The following is a 26,666-nucleotide window of genomic DNA, read 5'->3' as shown; positions in this document are numbered from 1 at the left end:
TTGTTGCCGCTCACTCAGTCGTGTCCAGCTCTTTGCGACCCAGGGACTGCAGCACACCAGGCTTCCTGTCCTTCCCCATCTTTTCCAGAGTTTGTCCAAACTCATGTCCACTGAGTCAGTGATGCCACCCAACATCTCATCCTCTGTCGTCCCCTTCTCCTCCTGCCTTCAGTCTTTCCTAGCTTCAGGGTCTGTTCCAAAGAGTTGACTCTTCTCATCAGATGGCCAATGTGTTGAAACTTTGGCTTCAGCATCAGTCCTTCCGATGACTATTCAGGGTTGATTTCCTTCAGGAATGGACTGGTTTGATCTCCTTGCTGTCTGAGGGACTCTGGGCTTGCTGTAAACACAGCTCCTCGGGGACATTTGAGGCCTTTGTGCTTGTCTTTGTGGTGAAGCCACAGTGTTGGGGCCCTGAAGGGTCTCGAAAGCATGGGCAGGTCTGTGCAGAGGATCCCCAGGTGGGAGACCTACGACCCTAAAGGGGCCTTCTGTGTCTCAGGAGAGGTGCCTCAGAGCCTGGGCTGTGGACAGAACCTGGATTACCCAGCGGACCCCCTCCTCGCCCCGAAGCCTGGCCCACAACTCCCCTGAGAGGCTGGGTGATGACAAGGGTCAGGGCTCTAATAACAGTCAAGGAGTGAGAATGCTCCTGGCCTTGCCAGCCAGTGGTGGGAAAGTCGTTAGACAAGGTCAGGCTCCGCAAACATCTCAGGACTAATTCCTCCTGTAATTCATGACCTTTGGGAATGGAATCAATAGCGTTAGAAAACGCGCATCCACCAGACGGCCCTTCCTGGCGAGCAGGAGCATCTTGTCTTGGCGATGTTTGTGTTCTGTCTGCTCAGAGCGGTGATGCTGATGGCGGTGACCTCGGCCCCTGCCCCACCCCCGCCTGGGCCGTGCGGGCAGCTCTGTCTACTGTCAGCTCCCCCGTGTCCACTTCCTCCGAGAAGGGACGTGTAGGGGCTGCCTGAGAGCCAGCTGCTGCCCCCAGGGACCCAGGATGGGGATACTCAGGCTCCCCTACCAGGTTGCAGAAGAGGCCTTACACTTCATCCCAAGTTCCCTGCAGAGAGGGTAGTCAGGGAGAAAGGGAGGCAGGGGGAGACGGTGGGCATCCTGCTGTGTCTTTTCCACCCAAGGACCTTGCAGGAGACGTGGGAGAACGCACTGGGCTGGTTTCTCCCCAGCCTCGCTCCTCCCGAGTGTGGACCGCGCTCCATTTTAGAGTCACTGCCGGTGTGTCTGTTGATCTCATGCATGACCGACCCCCTCCTGCAGCGGTACGTGGCAGGCTCCCCGGTTTGGGGAGGCACGCACCTCCTGGGACTCTGGACACGCAGCAAACAGGTGACAGTGGCCCGGAAATCATGTGGTTGGGGTGGAGCCCGTGTCAGGGTGGGGGTGCTCAGCGTCGGCCGTGGGGGCTTTGCTGAGCAGTCTCTCCATGGGGCCCGGGGCCTTCTGTCCGCTCCCTCCTCCCCCAGACTGCACGCTGGGCCTGCCTTCAGACTCCGACCTTCCAGGTCCGGCTTTTGGCTCCAGCTTGTTCTGCATTTGGCGCTGGGCGTGGGTCCTGCCCGCTGGTGCCGTGGCTCCGCTTAATGTAGCTCCGTCTGTGCTTGGCGGGGCTGCTGACTCTGGTGGCGGGGGGCAGCTGGGAAGAGAAAGGGGGGACCATCCTCACCCCAGAGGCCTGGGCGAACCTGGCGGCCCCACTGCTGCCGGAAGGCCACAGTGTAGATGCATCCAGGGAGTCTGGAAGCGGGCGTCCTGGACGGTCACTGGAGAGGCGCGGGGCATGAGGAGAGCGCGCAGGGTCAGCACCCTGGCACCTGTCTGGAACCCCGGCTCCCCGTGAGCGCGGCCCCCCAGTGGCCATTCCTGGCTCAGATGTCAGGACACACCTGCCTCCTGACCTCGGGCGTGCGAGGGTGTGGAAAAGCTCTTTGGGCCTAAGGGCTTCTCGATGTGGATTCACAGGGCCCCTGACGCACCTGTGCCCATAGGCCTGGGGCGTCTCCTGGGGCAGGGAGATGGGTTGGTTCAGCCAGGGCTGTCCTGCGTCTGTGAGAAGGTCGAGCGCCCCTGGGTTTCCTGCGCCTCATCCCTGCCCGGCCTGGGCTTCCTAGGCACCTCGGACACACCCTCCCTGCAGCCTTCCCACTGACCCACGGTGTACCTGGGGCCGGCTCCGGGCCTCGCGCTCAGCCTCCTTGGCCCCTGTCACTTTCTCACTGCTGGGACGACTTTGCCTGCTGCTCTGGTCTGTCTGCGAGAACATTCGCGATGTGCTTGTGCACTTTCCATGTGCCCAGAACCTGTAGACTGAATGAACAGGTCCTCTGACTTTTCAGGGGAAGTGGTTGTGGTGGGATTACCTTCACAAACTGATGTACTGCAAAAATATGCTAGTGTAAAGTGTGAATGTGTTTTTTATTTTCACTTTTCCATAGAACTTCCAGGGGAACCTCCATCAGACTGTAAACATCAGGCAGCATTTGAGGGAGAAACCGGGCCCGGAACCTGCCCAGGCCGGAACCGCTGCCTATAGAATACTGAGAGAGGGCTTCAGCTCAGCCGTAATGTGGAAACACCTGCAACTGAAGGAGGAACCACTGGTTACGTCGCATCTTATACTCATATAAATGTTTCGGGCTTCTCCCTTCTGCCACCTATGGTGTTAAAGTCTGGAAGACCGGCAGCCTCTTTTTAACATCCTCAGTGGACAGTGAGGGACTGGGTTCGTGGAGGCGGTTTTCCTTTAGGGGACAGACTTACAGGCGTTTTGCTCTGAGAATGTCATTTTCCATTTTTCTGTTTCCTCCTGCTGCGTGCTCTCTTCTCAGTGTGTCTGTGGAGACGCAGCTGTGATGCCGTCCTCGGGGCCCCTGGCCACCGGGTCCAGCTGCTGGCTGGGGGTGGGGGGCTAGGGTTGCCATCGGCTTTCTTCTGGGCTTTCTTCTGAGTCATCTGGAAACGGTGTTCCTGAGTGTGAATCCGAGGGTCACTGACCCCCTTCAGGCGGTCGTCAGAACGTGGGACCACGGTCAGGACTCCATCGGCTGTCCCCCTTGAGGTCAGCGTTGTGGTCAGGCTTGCTGGAAACATGCTTGTGAGGGCCCGGGGGTGTGGGGGCCTTAGGGACGCTCTCCGTCCCCTCCTGCTGTCTGTCTGTCCAGCCTTCTTCACGTCATAAGCACCACACTTTTTGTCCTCTGGCCCTGTTTTGGAAGGGACGTTTTGCCCCTTCTTGATGGTTTAAAAAGGCACTTTCTTTTCTCCAGTGCTTCCGGATGGGCCACTGTGTGCTTTTGGGCCATGCTTCCCTGCCTCCCCTTGTTAAACCGAGACTCCAGCTGGCATTTGCAGTCTGTGGAGTAAGTGTGAGGGATACACAGACTGATGGATCTTGCCTGTGACAGTAATCAGTGAGGTGTCATAATAGTGACTTTCCGTTCCTCTTGTCTCTTCTATGTTTATTTATTAGATATTTTCCCCTCAAGGACGTGTCCCTCCTGTTAGTGTGTTCTGACTTATTTGATCCCATGGTGGGGTTAGGACGCTTTAGGCTGTCCTAGTATGTATCAACATGGTTCTTGTATAAAGCATGGCTGGAAATGTCTGTTGGAATTAAATTTTGTTACTGGGATTCATCCAGGAACTATTCATACGTCTGGTGTAATTTTATTTTCTATTCAAGTTCATAACATTTTCCTCATGCCCTTCTTTGTACCTTTGGTACTGAATAATGAATAATGAGTGTTCACTTAAAAATATGATTATTTTAAGATTTTTGTCCACTTAGAACACTATCTTATGATTCAAAAGCCAAGTATTGATGTAAATGACATGAGTTGAGGGGACTACAGAGAATGAGATGGTTGGATGGCATCACTAACTCAATGGACATGAGTCTGAACAAGCTCTGGAAGTTGGTGATGGACAGGGAGGCCTGGGATGCTGCAGTTCATGGGGTCGCAAAGAGTTGGACAGAACTGAGTGACTGAACTGAACTGATGTAAATTCTTTGAGATAATCATATAGAGTGTCATTATAAGTTCATATATTTAAATAGGGACATGGTAAAATGGTTGGATGGCATCACTGACTAATGGACGTGAGTTGGAGCAAATCTCTGGAGATAGTGAAGGACAGGGAAGACTGGTGTGCTGCAAGCCATAGAGTTGCAGAGAGTCAGACACGACTTAGTGACTGAACAACAACAACAAAAACTCATAGGACATAGGAAGCTAAAAAGTCATCAATGGAATTGCCTAATTTAGAAATGATGGGGAAAGTAGACACTCTTGGAGAAAACATCTTTACAGGCACCATATATCCTTACCCTTCAGTCTTTCTAAAGAAATGACACATGGATATTAAAGAATATTTTTGCAAGATTGGGTGAGTTGGATGTGTTCTCATGCACATAAGTATTTTACTGCCCTTTAGCAGCTGGTCTTAGCCAAGAAAGTGAGATATTTCCCGCTCAGCTTTAAATCAGCTGTTTTATAGAGCACAGAGAATTTTTTATTATAACATAATTCTGTACATAAAATATCACATTAGAAGAAGAAGAAGATAAAGTTTTGTACTTTCATTCTCCATTTATTTGACTGAAAACAATTGCAAGGGAATCTAACCAATCAGAGTCCTTGTCGTGAAGCCAAGAGGATTCAAGTTCAGGTGGGAGGATGGAGGGGGGTCTCCAGGGACCAGACCTTGCATCTTCAGGGGTGGGGGGGGGAGCGAGTCTTCAGGGACCAGACCCCGAATCTTCAGGGGCGGGGGTGGTGGGTGGAGCGAGTCTCCAGGGAGCAGACCCCCGCGTCTTCAGGAGGGGGGGGGTGGAGCGAGTCTCCAGGGAGCCAGACCCCCGAATCTTCAGTGGTGGGGTGGGGGTGGAGCGAGTCTCCAGGGAGCAGACCCCGCGTCTTCGGGGACGGGGTCTTCAGCAAGCATACGGAAGGGTCTCTTTAACGGTGTGGGACACGGAGGAGGGCTGATGAGAGGAGCAAGGAGAGGACGAGGGCGGCAAGAGGTTGGAGCACATCCACACGTTGGGGGGCCCACTGCTGGGGCTCCCCCATCTGCAGACGGGATGCTGCCCAGCCCAGGTTGGAGGCACCTACTGGCTTCCCCTGGGCCGGCGCAGCAGGGCTGTCTTCTCTGCAGATCCTCCCACCTGGGGGTCTTCTGCTGTTCCCCCACAGGTGTGCTCTCAGGAGCTCCTGCCCACAAACTTGCTCCCACCTCTCAGAGCCGTGTTGCCACCCGATAGAAGTAGAAAGGATTAATTTTTTGAGTATATCAAGATGCCCTGTAAAGAGCCAGCCTCCACTCTCTTACATTCCGAGTGTATTGCACACAGGCTGTAATGGTGCATTTTGCCTGAAATCATGGGGGAGAAACATCAAGGTCCACCTTTTTTTGAAAAAAAGAGAATTCTGCCTTCTCAAGCACTCATTCTCTTTTGCGATTTTAGCTCATCTGATGCTCTTGTCAGACAGCCTCAAATGTCTCTACGCCTTTGAAACCCTGGCTGTCAGGATAATTAAAACTTTCCATTCTACTTTTCTGCAGCTAGGTTGATGAATAGCAAACAAAGTTTCTAGAGGCACAGTCCCTCAGGCTCACCAGCAGTTATCTCTGCCTATTCGACCTTATGGAAGTACTACTAATGTTTTCCACTCTTTGTTAGGGAAGCGGACAATTACACTTTATGCAAAGAAAAGTTCAGCTGAAGAGTTAAGTTGATACTTCAGAGGATGTGACCAGAGTGTGAGGACCACGGACAGCTCCATGGCCAGAAAGAGTCTGCAGGCCTGGAAGGCAGGGCCAACCTGGGAATGGGGATGGGGAGAGCACCTGGATCCAGCTGTTACCCTGGCAACCACCGCTCCTACCCCATGAGCATCTTCACAAGGGAAAGGACTTAGCATCTCTGTTCAACAGATGGGAACAACGCAATGAGCCTTCCAAAGCTGTGAACTGTCCAAAGACGGTGCGTTTCTGATGGGGGTGCTGGAACAGGGTTCTACTCTGTTGTCTTGTTTTTAGGTGTCATGCTAGCATGGCTATACCACCCTATCTAGGAACAGCGAAAAAATGCACGTCTATTTCTCAAAATGGCCTGCTTCTGTTCCTAGTCAACACTAGTTGTTATTTTATGTTGTCTGATACCTTCTGTAGCTCTTGGGTGCCTACTGTCATTAAACAAGAAAACGTGCCCTTCCCACATGGTCAGTGAGGGTTAACCAGCATGCCAGGAGCTCCTAAGCGACTGCACAGGCTGCTTTCCTCGTTGGTCTGCTCACACATAATCTGTGCTTCTCTCCTGGCCCCTGTCACGTCATCATTCAGTTTACATGTGCCACTTTGTCTAGAAGATCTGGTTTCCTGGGGCAAATTTGTTCTCCTCTTTCTTGCGCCTGTGTTCAGCACAAGGCTGGGCATTTTGCAGGTGTTCATTATGTGCTGTGAGAAGACTGTGTGCTGCAATCTGTAGGCACGATATTCCACCCTGAGCATGAAGATGCACTTCTTTAGAAAGCATGGAGCAAAGTTTGAGCAGTATGTCTGCTCAAACAAAATATATGCAGTGTTATGATTTTTCCAGCGAAGAAGTGACCATGTTCACCAAAGTGACTGTGAGTGACCCCTTCTTTCCCAAGGTCACACAACACAGAGCAGGAGAGTCCCTGGACATCCAGCTGGGCCCTCCAGAAACTAATGTCCTTGAAGCTGCAGAGTGTTCATCCTCTCTCTCCTGATCAACACTATTTACAAATCTTTTATTAACTGTCCTAGGGGCTTCCCAGGTGATGCTAGTGGTAAAGAATCTGCCTGACAACACAGGAATCATAAGAGATGTGGATTCGATTCCTGGGTCAGGAAGTTCCCCTGGAGGAGAGCATGGCAACCCACTCCAGCATTCTTGTCTGGAGAATCCCATGGACAGAGGAGCCTGGTGGGCTATGGTCACAAACTGTCGAACACAGCTGAAGCGACTTAGCACATAAACACAGATGCTCTGGAGTTGTATTTTTAAAGTGCCCTCAGCAGAATCTCCTGGGGGTACTAGTTAAAAGTGCAGAATATTGGGCCCCATGCCCAGACCTGTTGGGTGCAAAGCCCTGGGGATGGGGTGAGGGTTTTGCATTTTTATTGCTTAGACCATATGTGGATTCCTGTGCACAAAAAATTTGGGAACAGCAAACAGCAAGTCTTTTGAACTTTTTCATACTGCTTTTTGCAGAGACAGCTTTAATAATTTGGGTTCCTTCTTCCGTGGTGTAGGAGGTGCTGTCCACGTGGGGGGTTATTTGTAGCCCCCGGCCGCCCCTGCATCTTGGTGGAGCCAGTGACTAGCTCTCACTGATGGAGTGGAATGGAAGTTGCATCTGCCCCTTCCAGGCCAGTGTGTTGATCTGCCAGTGGTCTTTCCCACCATGGCTGGTGCAGGGATGTCTGAAGTCCAAGAAGAAGGAGATGCTGTGGACGGAGGGAGCCTGGCTCACAGAAGGGCCACACGGAGGGAAGCCATTGGCCGGCAGAATTAGCCACATTGGATTGCTAAGAGAATGGGAAACAATGGGCTAAATTGCTGAAGCTTGGGGGCTTATTTTTTACTCACTCTGGACGTGGGTGCAGGTGTGATAAAACCCAAAACTCTGGCTCAGTTGTAGCAGTCTGTGGATGGATGGTGAGGTTGGCGCTGCAGGCCACAAGGCTGGGAGGCCCATTAAACCCTGGCAGAATGTTTGGCAGAACTGTCACCTGCAATGACTCAGGAAGGCTGGCCTCCTTGCTGTGGAGCCCTGGCTGTGGGGGGCTTTCAGGGAGAGCCAAGACACTCGTGTTCGCCAGCTGCCTGGCCATTACAGGGACTTCCCTGGTGGCTCAGTGGTAAAGAATCCGCCTGCAGTGCAGGGACAAGGGTTTCATCCCTGGCTGGGGAAGATCCCCTGGAGGTGGAAATGGCAACCCACTCCAGTATTCTTGCCTGGAGAATCCCATGGACAGGAGCCTGGTGGGCTACAATCTACAGGGTGGCAGAGTCGGACACGGCTGAGTGACTGACATGCATGCAGGCCCGGCTGGGAGGTGCTAAAGCAGGAGGCAAGCTCAGGCCCTGGTCGGTGGGTTCCAGGTAGAAATAGGAGAAGAGCCCAGGTGAGACTTCAAGGGCCTTGCAGGACTGGAAGAACTTGCTTCTGGATCTTAACAGGTGAGAGGTGAGACTGAAGGATATTTTCAGTTACAGAGGCTTCTGTTGAGCAAGATGAGTTGCTCTGCCTCACAGCGGTGGAGGGCTATCCTGCTTGTGTTCCAGGACGTCTCGAGGTGGGGGCTGGGGGGAGGGTGGGGAGAGGGTGGGGAGAGGGGGGGGGCCCAGAAAAGCCAGAGCAGAGTGGGGCGGGGGCTGTGGGGAGGCCAGGAGCTCCAAACTGAAAGGCCTCGCAGAACCCGAGCCTTGGGGACCCCACTGCACCCTGATCCACACAAGCGGGGCCCCCTGCCTCCTCAAGACTTCAGGTGTGGCCAGGAGGTGGACGGGTCCAGGAGGGTCCCCAGGGTGGAGAGGGAACTGGCCACAGCCTGCCCGTAGCTCATAGGCCCCTGGGAAGACACATGGGCCCCGACTGGGCTTCATGTCCCTGAGCGCCTGGAGCCAGAGCTGAATGCGGTGACTTGGGTGCTGAAGTCAGGGTTCAGTCCCCAGGTGGGAGCCGGGGAGGGATGCCTCCCCCCTCAGGGTGCATCTACCACCCACTTTGCTGCAGGACTGACTCTGGGTCAAGAGCCTCTGAGGATTTTTTGGTGGAGATATGTGACTCTTGAATGCCCCGGGATAGAATTTTTGTAAACTTTGAGGTGATAAAAATTGGAATAGGGTCAGTTATGTACAATTTCATTATCAACCATTCTATTAAAACAGTGAAAACAGGCCAAATTCTTTCATGCAAACTAGTCTAGTGTTATAATTAAAAACCCAGATCCAAACCAAACTAAAAAATAAATTGGAGATTGAGAGGCTGAGCTGATAATTTACAGATAAGATTTGCCAGGTGAATGAGACCTTTGTGAACAGGAGATTACATGGACCCCAGAATAGCTCACTAGTTTGTTAAGTATCTAGAGAAGAAATGATAACATTGGGGGTTTCAATAAAGGTATGCATTTTATATATACAAGTGTTTTCACGTTAACTCAAAGCAATGACTTTTATTTATTTAACTTTTTATTGCATATTGGAGTGTAGCCTACTAACAACGTTGTGATAGTCTCAGGTGGACAGCCCTACACATCTGTCCATTCTCCCCCACGCTCCCCTCCCATCCAGGCTGCCACATGACATTCCGCAGAGTTCCCTGTCAGTCCTTGTTGGTATCCGTTTTAAGTACAGCAGTGTGGACACGTTGATCCAAGCCTCCTAGTTGTCCCTTCCCCCTGGTAACCACAGGTTTGTTCTCCACGTCTGTGAGTCCATCTCTATTTTGTAGATAAGTTCATTTGTAGGATTTCTTCTTAGATTCCACATATAAGGGGTGCCAGACTATATTTCTCCTTCTCTGTCTGACTTACTTCAATCAGTATGACAATCTCTAGCATTTATGTTGTTGCAAAGGACATTATTTCATTCTTTTTAATGGCTGAGTAATAGTCTGTTGTACATATAAGGTAACCATTATATTAAATGGTTTTTGTCATAAATATAAATCCCTAGAAGCACTTGTTAGAACACCCTTAAACCTGAACCGAGGGGCCGTTCATTACAATTCACTGCTTCGTTCAAGTTGCTGAATGCAAATGTCTCCGTCTTCACCCTCAGGAGAACCCTCTTGAATGAGTGGTTATTTTGTGACCAGTGACAAGCAGGATGGAAGCTTGGGGATCTCGACTTGCTGTGCTTGGCCCTCGGGGTTTTGTAAGACGGATGCTCATTGTGTGTTCAGGTCTTGGGCCAGTCAGGATTCTGGAGGCTCCCCCACCCCGTCTTGATGGACAGATCCATCTCCACACCCCCACGTCTCTGCTGGTGCCCCCAGACTGTGGGTGACATGGCTGGTGTGCCCTGACCGGGAGGCAGAGGAGAAGGAACACACATCCTCGGCCTCTGAGTCCTCCCCCGCCTTCACTTTCCGGACAGCTCTCTGCTCCCTTTTGTGCCTCTGCCCAGCTGACCCTCACACTCACACATCTCATTTCTACTTGGTGGTGGTGTGTGTGTGCGCATGTGTGTGGGTGCACACGTGTGTGCACGCGCACGCCTGTTTATTTAAAAATGTCTTTGTGAGAAAACAGTTTCTGACAACTTCTTTCTGATCCAGGAGCCTCAGTGTTGTGACAATCAGTGACTCCAGAGCCAAAGAGAGTGACCGGTTTCTTGTTACCACGCCCTGGCCTGATGCCAGCTGCAGGGGCGTTTGGGAACACCATGGGCCCCCCATCCGACAGCCATGCCATCTGAACAGGGACAGGACAGTCTAGAGCTCCCTGGGGCACAGGTTGCCTTTGACGGAGACATTGCACTGTGATTGTGCCGCTGGCTTCCGCATCCGTGGTGGAATTTCCATCTCACCAACCTCCGTGAGCACAACTTTTGGCTGAATGTGCATCTTGTAGCAAAGACTCCATCTGAACTGAAGAGAAATCACTACATTTTTGGTTGACTTGTTGGAAAATGAGGACCAAGGGTTGCATTAAATCAAAGACTGTGAGGTTTATCTACATGTAAGAATACATGAAACTGTGGTTCTGGCCAGAGGTAATAACTGTTGGAAGATGTCCTTTGTCTGCTGACCACAGTAACCAGGCTTCAAGGAGCTGCTGGGGAGCACATCAACCCCTGAGATCCTGCAGGCGGCCCCAGGGACCCCCAGGTCTGCTCTTCTGCCTGTCTCTCAGCAGGTGAGCGAGCGTCGATCGCTTCCTGCTGAGAAGCAAAGTGCAGTGTGAGCCCCTCCTGGCGCCTGCCCTGAGGGTGGGGGTATGAGAAGATGAGGGAGGCCCCTATCTCGAGCTGCCCTTCTGGACCGAGGTCCTCTCTCTGCCCAGGCCCGGTTCCCCAGCTTTACCCTTGTTCTAACATCAGCCTCATCCATGAAGACGGGAGGACGAACTCTGCAACCTAAACAAGGTTTTTACAAGGTGGTGACAAGCTTTTGAGAATTGTACTTGTTCTGTGGATGCAGCGAAGGCTTGAGGGTTCTTCATTCTGACTCTGGGTCCCAGAACCACCTCCTAAGCACATTGCAGATCATGTCAGCTAAACCCGGCCCGTTGGGAACTTCAGGCCAACGGTGGGTCCTTCTCCATCAAATATCCAGAATCTGCTGAGATGTGCCCCTAATAGGGTGCCCCACATTCCTCCGAGTCTCCTCAGCTCTGTGGGCACTTGTAGTCACGCTAAGAACCGAGTCTCTTCTCCCAGACGTGCACTGTCGGGAGCTCAGCACCACGAGGACCACCTGCTCACCAGATAAGCTGCTTACCTGTGCGGGGCTGCAAACCCGACCTGGCCATTGCCATGATTAACACACTCGAACATCCTCACATGAACCCACTGGGGCACCACTCCGTTCAATTCAAATAGCTGAGCCATGAGGGATCTGGAGGCATACCCTCGGATTTTGCAGCATGGATATACATCATGTGTCGCAAAGAAGCTCTAGAAGCAATGAAAGGGCTGGAGGAATGAGAATAAAATAAGAATTTTATGTTAAGTGCTAAGAATGTATGGGTGCAGCTGGTGTGGAATTCTAGAGTGGACCTGGTTGGAACCAGCCTCCACCACGACTCTGCACTTCCCTGCCTCTGTCATGAATTACCGCCGAGCGGTCCGATGTTTACTTCTTAGCAGTGAACCTGTGCAAAGCTGGGCTCCAAGACGACGGTGCTGTTAATTGGAAATGCCCCTCGAAGCCTGTCAACATCAGTCCCAGGGCGAAGAAGAAGGGCAGGTCTGCCTCGAGCGGTCAGCGGCTCTGCGATTTGGGAGAGGGCGTCTCCGCTGACCTGGAGCTGTATTCAGAACTCACAGCGGATGGCAGGAGGAGAAAGAGCAGGTTCCTTTCAGGCCGCTCTGTTCATCGACACACATGTAATTTAAATATTTATCCACTGGGAGAGGCTGCTGTGAGGGGCCCACCAGTGCCAAAGGAGCCAGTCCTGGGGAGTGAGTCGTGCTGGCCCCGGCCGGCTTTGTGCGCCCCGATTGAATAACACACAGCACTCCTCTCAAGAAACCCCCACTATGATTTCAAAACACATCAGTTTCAATTAACTCTGAGGGGAAAAAAAAAACGTGATCACTAATTCTGGTTGTAGTTACTTATTGTGGAGCTGGCTGGCAGAGACTTAACCAAATGACATACAATAATGGAAGACTTTTTAAAAAAAATTACACCTGGAGTGATAAAATTGCCAAATAGTGTGCTTTTTGGCTTCTAAAATAAATTATACTAGAACCTATGTGCTGGAGAAAATCTAAACACAGTAGTGAGTATGACATGGACCAAATGGTTCTCCCAGAACAAGAGGCAGTTGTTTTTGTTGCTGTGTCTTTATTTATTTTCTCAAGTGCAAGCCTTATCATTGGTTTGCTACAGACGCAGCTGACAGGCAGCAAGGCCCCTCCTTAGAGGTGTGCATGGGAGGGCATGTTGTGGCCCGTGGGGGTCCAGGCATCAGAGGAGCTGGGGACCCAGGAGGTGGGGTCGGGGCTGCCCTGCGGAGGGTGGGCAGACGTGTGAGGCCTGGGGCAGGGAGGGTCTGAGGCTGGTCAAGGCCAGTGTCACCTGGTCTTCAGGACCCTGTTGCCTTTGCCCAGCACGCATCATTTCTAATTTTGCCTTTGGTTTTTAAATTCCTGCAGGGTGTCAGGTAGGCATGGCCCTGTGAGTGTCGCTAGGAAGCCATGTCTGTGTTATCTCTGTGTGTGCACACAGTGCAAAAGTCCAGCGGCTCCAGTTAGCGTCACTCAGGATTTAAAGCTGTCCTCCAAGCTGTGTGGGGTCAGCGTGCATCAGGGAGAAAGGGAGGAAAGGAAGATGCAGAGACATTCTAGCAGGCTGAGTTGGCTGGGTCTTTCGCACTGTTTGGAGAGGCAGAGGGATCACCCGGCTCTAACTCTGTAGACGGGTGTCCTCTTCTGTGCCGCCCCTGGCTGGGGGACCCTGCGGTCGCTCCCCGTGAGCGCTGGCTGGGGATGTGGCTCATATGGAAACGGTAAAGACCCCAGTGAGTTGGAGCCTAGCATCTCGAGGGCACTGGAAGGAGGCCTTGTTTGCCCCCCAGCAACCAGCCTCCTGCCAGGAGCGCCAGACAGTACCTGACCCCATCTTTGGAGCCTAGGGCTGGCCTCAGCTTGTGAACATGGAAGCATCTCCTCCTCTTGTCCCCTTTTGCAGGCTCAGCTGGTAAAGAATCCGCCTACAATGTGGGAGACCTGGGCTTGATCCCTGAGTCGGGAAGATCCCCTGGAGAAGAGTATGGTAGCCCACTTCAGTATTCTTGCCTGGAGAATTCCATGGACAGAGGAGGTTGGCGGGCTACAGTCTATGGGGTCACAAAAGTCAGACGTGACTGAGTGACTAACACTTTCAATAGTACTTTTAAAACTCAATTCCCTATAGATAAACAATAATTACAATCACGATTGCATAAGCCTAATAAATGCTAAATTGTCATTCAATGCAGGAACCTTGCCTTTTATACATCGGGAGCACCGTCCCTGGGATCTCACTTTCTTAAGGTGATGTTTAACATGCCCACAAGCGATCTGCGGTTTAAAAGAACTGATTCGCACAGTTTCCCACTGCCCCACCGCCTTCCTGGGGCCAACAGGTTCAGGCAGCTCCATCCCGTAACTGTTAAAACTACCTGCTGCCACCGACTTCCTATCGTGGCCTTATTAGCTCAGCTCTGTTTACCCAGATGGGAGAAGGTGACTGACCAGATGTTCTGATTTTTAAAGATCTGTTGGTGCCCCAGCGATTTCCGCTGGGAGATTGAATTGTCCCAGATCATCCTGCTGGGAGCTGAGTGGGATGAACTTGTTACGAAGTGGAGCTGTTCAGCTACCTGGGAGGTGGGAGGGGCAGGTGGATGGGAGGGAAGCCCCCCAGAGCAGAGCTGCATGCAGGCTGGTGCGTGATAAGGGTGGACGGCATTTCTGATGCTGTTTGCTGTGAGACATAGCTTCCTAGGGATGGTCCGGAGCTGAATGGGCAGAAGCGGGAATGTCTGTGTCCCTGGGGCTGGGGCTCACACGGCCCTCCTGGGTGTGTGTGTGGGAGTGGGTGGCATGCCCTCCCCTGGAGTCTGAGGCCCAAGAAGAAGTGGGGAGGGGGGTCCCGGGCCATGTGCTGCCCGGGGGGCAAGCCCGCCAGTGCAGGAGTGAGTCCGGTATATCCTGTGATGTGAACCCCTTCCCTGGAGACAGAGGGTGTCGACCTCCTTAGTATGGACCGAAGGCTCAGCATGGCCCCCGGTAAAGCCAGAATCAACAGCCTCATTGATCAGACAGCCCCGCTCCCCAACCTGTCACGTTCCTTCCTGACAACGAAGGCTGCTTTCTTATTTACCTGGAGACCTGTGATCATATTTTGCTTTCTAAAGAGAGCTGGAAGCCACCTGCCACGGCTTTGGCATTTTCTCTGCAACGAGGCACTCAGGCCAGTGCTGGAGCTCATGGCCCGCTCCAGTCATGGCTGGGAGGCGGCGGGGAAGCACAGGGCCCCGCAGAAACGGTTATTGCTCTAATCACACAGTCAGCAGCCCACACTTCAGGCTAAGATGGCAAATCCATAGCAGCCTGCCTGCACCCCCGCCGCACAGATTCCCCCGCAAACACGGCCCATGCCTGGCAAATAAGCGGAGCGCGGGGTCAGCCTTGCTCGGGGCCGGCGGGCACGCCTGGACTGAAACGCGCTCGCAGTGAAGTGCTATCAATCAGCTGCGAGGGGCCTGTCTGTTAGCATAACGACATTGGCAGGAGGATTACCTGGTGCTTTCTTGCCGTAATCTAGAAGCATCTTTCAGACAAAACTCTGTGGGAAATCAATTGTGTGCAAGGACCACCTGCGAGGCTGCAGGGTGTCATCAGGGGACACGGCCACTGTATCCAGTGAGACCTGGGCCTCGGGTTCTGTCCACATCCGGCGCAGCGTTCGCGCTCCAGGGCCGAGTGCGGGGGGACGCCGGGGTGGGCCACCTGCTCAGGGGCGGCCAGCAAGGGCCCGAGGGCCCCATGGGGGCTGGTGACCTTGAGGGGGCCCCTCCTCCTGCCCTGGAGCCCCTGAGCTCAGACCTCCATCCCAGCCTGGGACCCCCACACAGTCTGGTTGCTCTGGGGCGGCTGGGGTCACTGCGGGGCGCCCACCTGGTGTGGGCCTGCTCCCAGGCCCTGGTGGCCCCTTGGCGTCTCGGAGGGTCCCCAAGTTTGAGTGACGGTGAAGCAAGGGTGGCGGCGCCTCACCTCTAGCCCGCGGGGCAGTCCCGACACAGGCACGGCTGGACGAGCCCCCAGGGCCATCCTAGATGGCACTGCAGAGCCTGGGCGGGGGGCTGGACGCCTGCCCGGGACAGGCGCGGGCTCGGGGCGGAGGACCACCCCTGCTTCCCAGTGCGAGAGGCACCCGCGAGGGGCTGGGACCCTGACTAGCACGTGGCCTGTCTTCACGGGAGCGAGCTGGGCACCAGACAGAGAGCGGGCGGGGAGCTTGATGGGGGGGCTGAGCGTCCCCTGCAGAGAAGGCAGGGAGGCCTGGGGCCCTGGTTCAGGTCCTCAGGTCACAGGTCTTTCATCTTATCATGTTCACCACATTCCGAGATTTTCCTTTTCTTTCCTACCAGTTTAGATTATTCTCTTCTGCATGTTTACATTCCAGAATGATTCTTTAGAGTCGGGCACCTATAGGGCTGGGTGGTAGCCTCGGAGAGAGACTGGGCACTTCCTGGGTCAGGGTGGGCGTGGTCAGGGCACAGTGGTCAGGGCGCTGTCTCCATTTGGGCCTCCAGGCATGGGTGCCCACAGTGGCCACATGACCCCCTCCCTGTCTTGACCTTGAGCATCCTTTCTGAGAGGACAGTGAGTGCTGGAAGCAAAATCAAGCATGTTCTCCAGGAAGCCTGTTTCCACGTGGAGGCGAAGCTGGAGACTCTCGTGGATGGGCTATGCTCGGCCCGTCTGTTCAGAATGGCTGGCGGCCTGACCGGCTCAGAACCCGGCACCGTCACTGCTGACCTGAGCGACGCTGCAGGCTTTGCCCCGGGCCCACAGGGAAAGCCGCACTGCCGTGGCTGTGCACAGCGGCTCCCGCCCCCCACCGGCCGTCCTGGGGACCCCTGCCTGGGGAGCTCTGCACAGAGGCCTCAGGGAGGGATTGAAGGGCAAGGAGGAGGAAAGCCCTCTGCTCCCCTCAGAGGCTCAGATGGAGTGGCGGTAGACGGCCTGCATCCTGTGCAAACGGTCAGACCGAGCCCGCTGAGCCCGGGCCTGACCGCGGGTGGTGTGTGCTCTCGTTCCACGTCTCCTGCTGGGGTCAAGCTGCTTTGGCAGAGCAGGCCTGGCAAACCCTCGGCTGACCAGGGACTTCTCACTCTTTGAGAAACACAGGGAGGCCCCAGGCAAGCGGCCAAGTGCATGGCCAAGGGTGTCCCCGAGTGTGGGCTTTTCCTCTCCTTCCTGAGGCCCAGGCTCTTTCTATTTAAATTTCTTCTTCACATACAAGTGACAGTATTTTGAAAATTAAAGAAAAAAAAGCACAGAAAGCCACAAAGGTGAATATAACAAGTTCTCAAAACTGTGTGACCCCAGGAGACATGCTATTGCTGTTTCTCCCTCACTGTTGTCATGGGTGCATCTGTGGTTCTTTCACGGATGTCTCTTCATTTGGATTAAAAGTGTAGACTTGACTTCTACCCTGAGACACCAGTGGGTCCCGTGTACCACTGGGGGCCACACTCGGAGGCAGAAAGCAAGAGGTGTGCTTGGAGGTGAAATGTCCAGCCTCACCCAAAGCCAGGACGTAATGCTTCAGGAATGCTGAGCGGTGGCTGGAAGGCCGCCTTTGCCTGAGGCTGTACCCTCCCTCCTGCCCCCTCCAAGGACCCTGTCCACCGCTGGCCTCCCCCTCCATGAGACGGGAGAGATCACCTGACTTGAAACAGCAAAAAGAAAATCTTGATGGTGTAAGGGGCCTCTGGGACAACATAACATTGATGTTAAAGGGGTCCCAGAAGGAGAAGAGGGAAAGAAAATAACGGAAAATCTACTTCAAGAAAAAGTGACTGAAAAAAGCCCCTAACCTGGGGAAGAAAACAAGACGCCCAAGTCCAGGAAGCACAGAGCCCCAAACAAAACTAACTAAAGAGTGCCACACCAAGACACATTATGATCAAGATGGAAAAAGTTAAACATAAAAAGAGAATCTTAAAAGTGGCAATAGAAAAATCACTGGCTATGTACAAGGGAAGCCCCATTAGATTATCTGCTGATATTTCAGCAGAAGCTTTGCAGGTTGGCAGAAGCTGAGCACAAAGTGACGGAAGGGAAAAACCTCCAAAAGGGAAAACTCCACCCAGCAAGGCTGGTGCTTAGGATAGAAGAAGAGACAAAGGGTTTCCTGGATAAGAAGCAGCTAAAGGAGCTCATCTTGTCTAAACCTTCTTTACCAGAGGCGTTAAAGACGAGTCTTTAAACAGAAAAGTCAGAAGTAGAAACAAAAAAATATGAAAGAAAATTTCACTAGTAAACGCAAAAAAATAAAGTTAAAACATAAAGATAGGGCATCAACCACCTAAAAAAACTATTATAAAGGTTAAAAGACTAATGTAGTAAAATCACTGATGTCTGAAATAATAAGTTAAGCAGTACACACAATATGATGTCAAAACATAAAACGGGGGGAAGAGTAGAAATGTAGTGCTTTTAGAATGTGCTTGAACCTCAGTGCTTATAGACTGCTATATACATGTGCAGGTAAATGTATATGTATATAGGTTACTATGTATACATAGGTTGTTACATATGAACTTCATGGTAACCACAAACCTCTAATAGATACACACAAAGTAAAGAGAAAGGAATAAAACATAACAATAAAGAAAGTCATCAAATCATAAAGGAAGAGAACAAGAGAGGAAGACAGGAACAGAGAACGATAAAAAAAAAAAAACAGAAAGAAAAACACACTAGAAAACAACAAATGACAGTAAGTACATACCTATCAATAATTACTTTAAATGTTAAAGGGCCAAGTGCTTCAATCACAAGACACACAGTGGCTGAATGGATCAAAACAAGATAGCTATCTGTGCTGCCTACAAGACTCGCTTCAGAGCTATAGCTTCTGACCAATGAGTGGATAAACATGTTGTATTTATGCAAAGGGGATATTACTGTTCTAACCACGCTTCTTGAAGGAAAGGACCTAGTGATGTGGGTATCTGAAAGCTACAGAGTCGGTTTTTCTCTGAAGGTGGCCGTCCTGCCTGTCCGGTGAGTCCCAGTCTGGTCTCAGGATTTTGTGCTTCTCTGTTTGTGGAGAACAAAGGTTTGTGGGCTACATTTGAGTCAGAGGTTCCAGCCTTCACAGAAAGGAAGGGTTCTGGGGCATAGGAGGATGATGCTGGGAGGGGACCTGCTCCAGGCTCTTGTTTATGAGGACCTTTGTCTGGGGCGTGGGTGGCTAGACATGCATCTTGAAAGCGTTTTTTAAATTTATTATTTGGAATTTATTTCAGTAAATAGACTTTACCATTTTCTCTCATCCAAAAAAAAAAAGCTACCTTTATGAACAATTTTGCTTTATTGTGAGTTTCTTTTATTCACAGATTGTGTGTGTGTTGCATAAGCTTATAGATCTTATAGGAGATGAACTAAATTTTCACATTGTTTTTGTTTAGTTACTCACTTGTGTCTGACTCTTTGCAAGTCCATGGACTGCAGCACACCAGGCTTCCCTGTCCTTCACCATCTTCCCGGGTTTGCTCAAACTCATGTCTATTGAGTCGGTGATGCCATCCAACCATCTCATCTTCTGTTGCCCCCTTCTCCTCCTGCCCTCCATCTTTCCCAGCATCAGGGTCTTTTCCAAAGAGCTGGTTCTTTGCATCAGGTGGCTAAAGAATTGGAGCTTCAGCTTCAGCATCAGTCCTTCCAATGAATAGTCAGGACTGATTTCCTTTAGGATGGACTGGTTGGATCTCCTTGCAGTTCAAGGGACTCTCAAGAGTCTTCTTAAGCACCACAGCTCTAAAGCATCAATTCTTTGGAGCTCAGCCTTCTTTATGAAATGCTGTCATATCATCGACCTGAGAAAAGTGAAGTTTGTGTATTCTCACCTGACCCCAACCTCTGTTGGACGTCTGCCCAACTAGGTGACCTCATCTACATGCCGCTGTAGGCTGAGCGTAAAAACAACCATATGAAAATATTGTTCTTGGGGGTGAAAGTTTTCTTTAAAGAGAAATTGTGTTAATAGCATCGTTTCTTTCAGTCATTTAAATACCCTGCGTCCTGGAGAAACAGAAAGGCTAAATTCATTAGGGACAAATTATTAACTTAAATCTTCAAAGCCAAAGCTGCGAAGAAGAAAAGCTCACCAAACGGGGAGCAAGGCTCAGCAGCGCATAACTTCATACCATTGTTTGTGTATTATTACCGCTATTATAACTAATTGACACACGAGTGCTGTGTAATTAGTAGCCTGGATTCTCCAAATGTTCTGCAGGACAATTACACTGAGCTGCTTTCAAAGGGTGCGGAGTTCCAGGGAGATGTTTCTACCTCTGAGAACCGTCCTGTGGTCTCCCCGCTTCCTCCTCACGCCTGGCCCAGGCAGAGAAGGTAAACCAAAGGTGCCTAAATGATGCTGCAGATGTTGAACTCCACATTGTTTTCTGCTTCCTTTGCCCAAATAAACCTCTATGTGTGCTTTTTGTTTATCTGATGGTGGGCAGAAGATAGAGCAACTTGAATGAGGTCCAGAAGCACTGCCCCGCAGCAAAGGCGTTCTTCATCGCAGGTGCGTCTGGCGGGTCGACCCCTGGGCTGAAGACTCCGGGGCAAATTCCAGGCACCGGTGGGAGACAGTGCAGTCAGGCGGCTGCCCCGCAGGGAGAGCAGTTTCTCTCCACAGAGAAGATGGCTTAGGCTTACCACGTTGTCTCAGGGGTTCCTGTATTATTCCACCTGGGCTTTGGTTTCCCAGCTTTCATGCTTTTAGATCCCGTGCAGGTGAGCAGCCAGATGGGGGCTGGGAGCTCTGGCTTAGGAGGAGAGCCGGTCTGCAGACCCTGGGGCGACCCTGTCCGAAGACCCTAGGGTGGCCCCCACCGCAGATCCCGGGATGGCTCCCACCCAGGTCACACAGCCACGTCTCGCTTTTTCCAGGCCTGTCTCAGAGCAGTGCAGACGGCGTGTAGTAATTCATCTTCCGGCCAAAGATCAGAGTTTTCCCGGCTATGGTTTTTTTGTTCCCACCTGGTGGTCTGGCTCTAGACTCTGACAGGGGAGGGGGTGGCACACCAGGAGGCCTCGGGATTCTTGCTCTGTGACAGGGGTGTGACGCAGGTGTGAGGGGTGTGATGCAGGTGTGACCAGGGATGTGACGGGTGTGACATGGGTGTGGCGGGTGTGACTCAGGTGTGGCTCTGCCCGCTCCAGTCATGGGGCTGCAGGACCTCCTGACGTCGGGCGACATGGGCATCTCTACCCCGGCCTGCGTGGACACTGTAACACCTGTTCACACACGAACAAACTGAGATGCAGAGAGGTTAAAGGAGGCAGGCAGCAGCTACCTCCTGGTGGGACTGGGGCTTAGGGTTAGGGGCCCTTCCTGCCCACTCACCTGTCCTGTGGGGCCAGCCCCAGGTGAGAGCACCACTCGGGATTAGATGGGGCTTTTCCCACATGACTTATTCCGGGGTCTGAAGATTCTGCTGTACCCGGGGTAAGGAAGTGCATGGTGGAGGGGGTCATGGCCTGCTAGGTGGTCTTACACCTGAGCCAGGTGAACCTGTGGCTTCACTTTTTGCCTGAACCATGCATGTCTCCACAGGGCTGGGAGAGACCTGCTGCCCGTGCCCACCAGCCGCCGGTGTGTGACGCCCCTGGGCGTGGGTTCTGCTCCCCAGGTCCCGGTGAGGACGTGCCTGCCCTTCCAGCTTCGCAGGCCCGGGTGGAGCCACCTGAAGGTGCCTGTGGAGCTGCGGCTGGGCAGCCAGAAGGTGTTTCTCAACAAGAACAGACAGATTCTGCTGAAAATATACCTACTGAGATAATTCAATTTCATGTGTAAAAACATGGCTTTCTTCAGAAATCATCAGTGATATGATACAGCTAATTAAGGCATGCATGGTGTTAACAGTTTCATTAGAGGAGATAATATTGCACAAGAAAAATAAGAAATCATTATGATGAATGTCTCAACATTACATTACATGTTAATGAAGTGTAAATGATCTAATTATTTTTGAAAGAATACAGATTCGATTAAACTGTCGGAATTAAATTGGGAAGGACAGCCCATTGTACTTTTTATGTACAGACAAGTTAGCGTTAATTAGGCACAATCTACAGGAACAAATGAGGCCCGACCCTCGGTGAGCAATCACGGATCCATTGCTCAAGGCAGGTTTCATAAAGAATTATATTAGGGGAAAAATTCTAAGTCAATTACAGACAGCGTGGCAGCAGTGGGAGGGCAAGCAAAGAGCTGGCAGCCCCGCATCCTGATGGGGCTGGGAGCAGAATGTTCTGCAGGCCTTGCCCACCACGAATTTCATAAAGTCCGGTTCTACCGATTCTCACTGCCTCTCCCTGAAACGCTGCCTGCAGAAGGAGCAGGTCTTCAGAGCTGGATTTCTCGCCAGCTGCCCCTCGGGTCTCCGAGCAGGTCGCTGGCATGATGCTGTCTTTGTCACCCTCACACACACCACGACTCGTGGCCACTGCTTTCCTGGCCATGACTTGCTGAGCTCTGCGGTCACTGCTTGGGTTCTCACATCCATTATCTGGTTCAATCCATAGACTCAGAAAAATGAATCAGGAAGATGAAGAAAGAAGCCAAAATGAAGCAAAACCCCCAGATCTGTGAAATGTCAAAGCTCTGTTTATAGAAGCCTATTTCCTCTCCCCTTTGGAAAAATAACTTAAAAACTGAACGTTCTGCATCTAGTGTAACTTCCCCCTTGTTTCATATTCTTGTAGAATCCAAGTCTGAACCAAGATGAGTCCTTGTTTGTAGCAGCTGTGGTTGCTGAAAGCTGGGAAATGTACGGGTATCAGGACTTGTTGGCCTTCGGTTTGGTCACAGTGGGATGCTGGGCTGAGTTGGCCTCCAGACCAGCCTGAAGTTCTGGACGGTGCAGGTGAGCCTCGGGATAGCCAGCTGTGTCCAGGCGCTCCAGGTACCACAGTGCAAAGCCAAGGGGGCCCCTGGCCTGCAAGTCACATTCCTTGGCTCTTCCTGCCTAAATATTCTCATTTAATTATGGAGCTGTCCTACTTAACTAAAATCTGATACACGAAAACATGATTAAAACCCTCCAGATAAGTTAAAGGATAGCTGTGTATTAATACGGAGAGAGTTTGCTGTATCAAAGGATTTACTGCTTGGGTCCTGCTTATTCTTTTGGTTCATTAACAGGAAGATGGAGTTGACACAATGACCCATGAATGTGTTCATTTCATAAAACAAGGCCCATAAATGCTCTGTCCCCTTCTCTTTCTCAGGAAGGTCCACCAGGGTTTGGAGAGGAAGGGGGCCCTGCTCTTTTGCTGAGCAGGAACAAGGCTGTGCCTTTTACACCCAGCTCCAAAACTTTAGGGTAATTATTAATAATTAGAATTGAGTGAAAAACCCACACCAAGTGAGTTATTCAGTGTAATTTGCAGTTAACAATAGTTTCCTTTTTGAAACCTCAGGAGTCAGAACAAGAGCGTCATACAGTCTTTTTGTTTTAATTTCTGGCAGCTGAAGGGAACAAGATTTAGAAAAACCCTACAGAGGGAACCACATGCATTTTTAGCAAAAATAATTTAAAAAAAAGCACACACATCAACAACAACAACAAAAAGTAATTTGTAAAACGTATGGAATTTGGGGTTTTAGAGTATATTTGGACTCTGCTCAAACTAGAATTTTCACAAAAGGTGCTCACAGCAAGCTGGGTTTTTGTTTTAAAAATTTTCAGTTTTTGCTGACAAAATCTTATCCTGAAGAGCATTCCTGGGAGAAAGCTTTCAGAGATGAGGAGCCTTTGTTTCCTGGGACACTGATGACAACTGGGCATCAGGTGACGGCAGGTAGGTACCAGTGATGACTTGGGTGTCAGGTGATGACCCATAGTCCCCAGGTAATAACTAGTAGGCAACAGATGATGACCAGTGGGTGCCAGTGATGGCCAGTGGGTGTCAGGTGATGACCCATAGTCCCCAGGTGACGATCAGAGGGTTCCACTGATGACGAGGCTATCAAATGATGACTCTCAGGCCCCAGGTCATGACTAAAGCTGGGCAACAGGTAGGGGCAGCTCTGAGGAAGAGGCCGCATAAGCTGTGGTACCTCCGGGCTGTGGTCACGGGGTCTGCAGTTGAGGGTCCAGCACTTCAGCGAGGAGCTCAGAGGGTGCAGCGGTGGGGACCCAAGTGGGCCCTGACACCCCAGGCTGTGTGCTGTGTTCCATCTGCCCGTATGCTGCCGGCTCCATGAACCTGAGACGGGAAACCTCTGCACCCCTCGTTACTGGGGCCACCCAGAGCAGGAGTTGCATACTTGCCTCTATTCTTTGTGGATGGTACCTAGAAAAGGAGATTCCTTGCATCAGAATATCTGTGAAAGGTGAGAAGATGTCAGAAGTGATGTTTAAAATCACTATCTTCTGAGGAGAGAAATTATTTGGAGACAGAATATGCTTTGAAGCAGTGATCAATGACACTGGGAGGAGTATATTTCACAACGACTGTCTTTGCCTGTCCAGAGATCATCATTCTATAATCCTTTTTATAAATAATATTAACTGAGCTTTGCAATCCAGGGTAGTACCAAAGGAAAACCCTCAAAAATAACTACCAAGCTGGCAAATAAACAATGCAATAGAACCACGTGTGCTGGGATATATAATCTGTGTAATAAAATGTAAAATATAGTATTTTGCCAGTAGCTAATAATGCATTAACAATTATTCTCTTGTTCCTCCCAGTGGATTCATAGTATAATCAATTTCAAGTAATATTTATTAGACTCGTATCCTGTATATCAACGACTCAACTAGGTCTTGCAAATTTTTCACAGAGGAGAAAAATATTCTATTCAATAGTATTCAAAAGAGTAAAATTCTGTTTAACTGAGTTTCAAAGGCTGTGGGGGTCTTGAAGATAAGAAATGCATCTTTGCATTCTTACCTTGGGGTACTAGGTCCTGCATCACTAAGATCCAGACCATCTAATTACAAACACCAGATCGAGTCAAGCGGTTACTGAGCATAATCCTCAGATGAACACGGCTAATGTCAGTGTTATTAACGTGGTCACTCGGAAACTAATTGTAGAACACAGTGAGGATGTCAGGCATGTTGTGTGCTAATGCTACATGATGAAAGATTAATAACAGCAAAAAAGAAAAAGAAAACCTGTGATTGCCAAACGTCACAAGTGGGTTGCCAAGTTGCGGGGGGGACCCCGCAGGAGGAAGCGGGCTCGCCAGGCAGAGATGGCTCACAAAGAGAAGCCATAATTTGTTCCGCTGTTTTTTCCCCAGCATTATAGACATGCTTTTTTGTTCTGTTTAAATTGATTTTTCAACCTGATCTCAAGCCAGACAATATGTGACCTGATGAAGGCCTGGCCCCCCGAACTTAGATCTTGGTCTCTTGTCTGGAGTAGTTAGCAGAGCCCACGTCTCAGGCGTAGGTGCCGAGTGGACCAGCACAACCTCCTGGTCAGGGCTTTACACAAGCCAGTTAAGAGTCATCTCTTGTGAACCTTGGGGTCAGATAGCGGGAAAAGCAGCCGCCCTGTCGCCTAACCCTACAGAGCAAGCAGCAGGGTCTCAGCTGAGCTGGCCCCCACCGTCCACCAGAGACTTGCACCTCGCAGCTGTGTGGGCGGATTCTGCACTCTGGGTGCAAACGGTCCAGGAGCTGGGACTCAGCAGGTACAAACGGTTGGGTTTAGGTCAGACTTAGGTGTCCTCGTGCGAGGAGAGGGCTGATGGAGAAATGATGCCAGGTGTTTCAGGAGCAGAACTGCCGGGGAGGCCTGGGCTGGCCCGTGAGGAGAGAGGGCCTTGCAGGACAAGAATGCGGGTGAGAAAAGCCCAGTGAGTCCAGCGTTGTGAGGAGGTCCTGCCGTTCCTTGGTTTAAAGGGTAACTTAGATGGTAAAGGAAGTCAGTCCTGAGTGTTCATTGAAAGGACTGATGCTGAAGCTGAAGCTCCAATACTTGGGCCACCTGATGTGAAGAACTGACTCATTTGAAAAGCCCCTGATGCTGGGAGGGATTGAGGGCAGGAGGAGAAGGGGACAACAGAGGATGAGATGGATGGATGGCATCACTGGCTCGATGGACATGAGTTTGGTAAGCTCTGGGAGTTGGTGATGGACAAAGAGGCCTGGCGTGCTGTGGTCCATGGGGTCGCAAAGAGTTGGACACAACTGAGACTTAACTGAACTAGATGGTGGATGTTGCCCCCCTCGATGTCCTGGTGACCAGAGACAGAGTGGAGCTCAGGTATTCAGTGGGGAAAACACCAGGTCAACATCGCAACCTTCGGTCAGTGTGGATAACAAAAAGTAATTATTGGCAGGCATGTACTTATCATCATTTTGTTGCTTCTGTATGGCAGCAAGCCCAGTAGAGCGGAGCTCACCTGGCAAGGTGATCAGTTTGGAACCATAAGAGACAGGTGTATGGGTTGCTGCTGACTTTCTCTGGACTAGGATGGTCTGGACGAGGCCTGAAAAGTGGTGTTGGACAGGACTCATACACACCACTCCGGTAGAAAGCTGTCTGCTGATGAGTTAGAATCAGGGGGGCTGCTCTATAGCCTGAGTAGCCCCTTAACCGCAAGCCTGTGAGCCACAAGAGCTACAGGAACACACTCCCATCCACAGCCTCACACCAGAATTGCCGTTACTTGGCAATGTAGCCTTGGCCCTTCATCTGCATACATTTTCTGCAAATGAACAGAAGCAGCACTGGGTAGGGCTTCCCAGACGGCTCAGTGATGAAGAATCCGCCAGCCATGCAGGAGATGCAGGAGACACAGCTTTGATCCCTGGGTCAGGAAGATCCCTTAGAGGAGGACATGGCAACCCGCCCCAGTACTCTTGCCCAGAGAATCCCATGGACAGAGGAGCCTGGCAGCTACAGTCCATGGGGTCGCAAAGAGTCGGACACAACTGAGCACAGACACACACGTTAGCACCGGTTATATTTTAAAAAGATTATAAAAAGGAAGAAAGTTTAAAAATGGCCAATGAAGAATATTCATCAGAAAATAGTGTCATAATTGGTCTTGGCAATGGTTTTTTGGGTATAATACCAAAAGCACAAACAACAAAGGCTACAATAAACAAGAGGGATTACATCAAACTAGAAGGCTCCTCACAGCAAAGGAAGCAGTTGATGAAATGAAAAAGCAATC

This window comes from Odocoileus virginianus, chromosome 22 (genome assembly GCF_023699985.2).
Source record: "Odocoileus virginianus isolate 20LAN1187 ecotype Illinois chromosome 22, Ovbor_1.2, whole genome shotgun sequence".
NCBI lineage: Eukaryota > Metazoa > Chordata > Mammalia > Artiodactyla > Cervidae > Odocoileus > Odocoileus virginianus.
Note: the sequence above shows the minus strand (reverse complement) of the source record.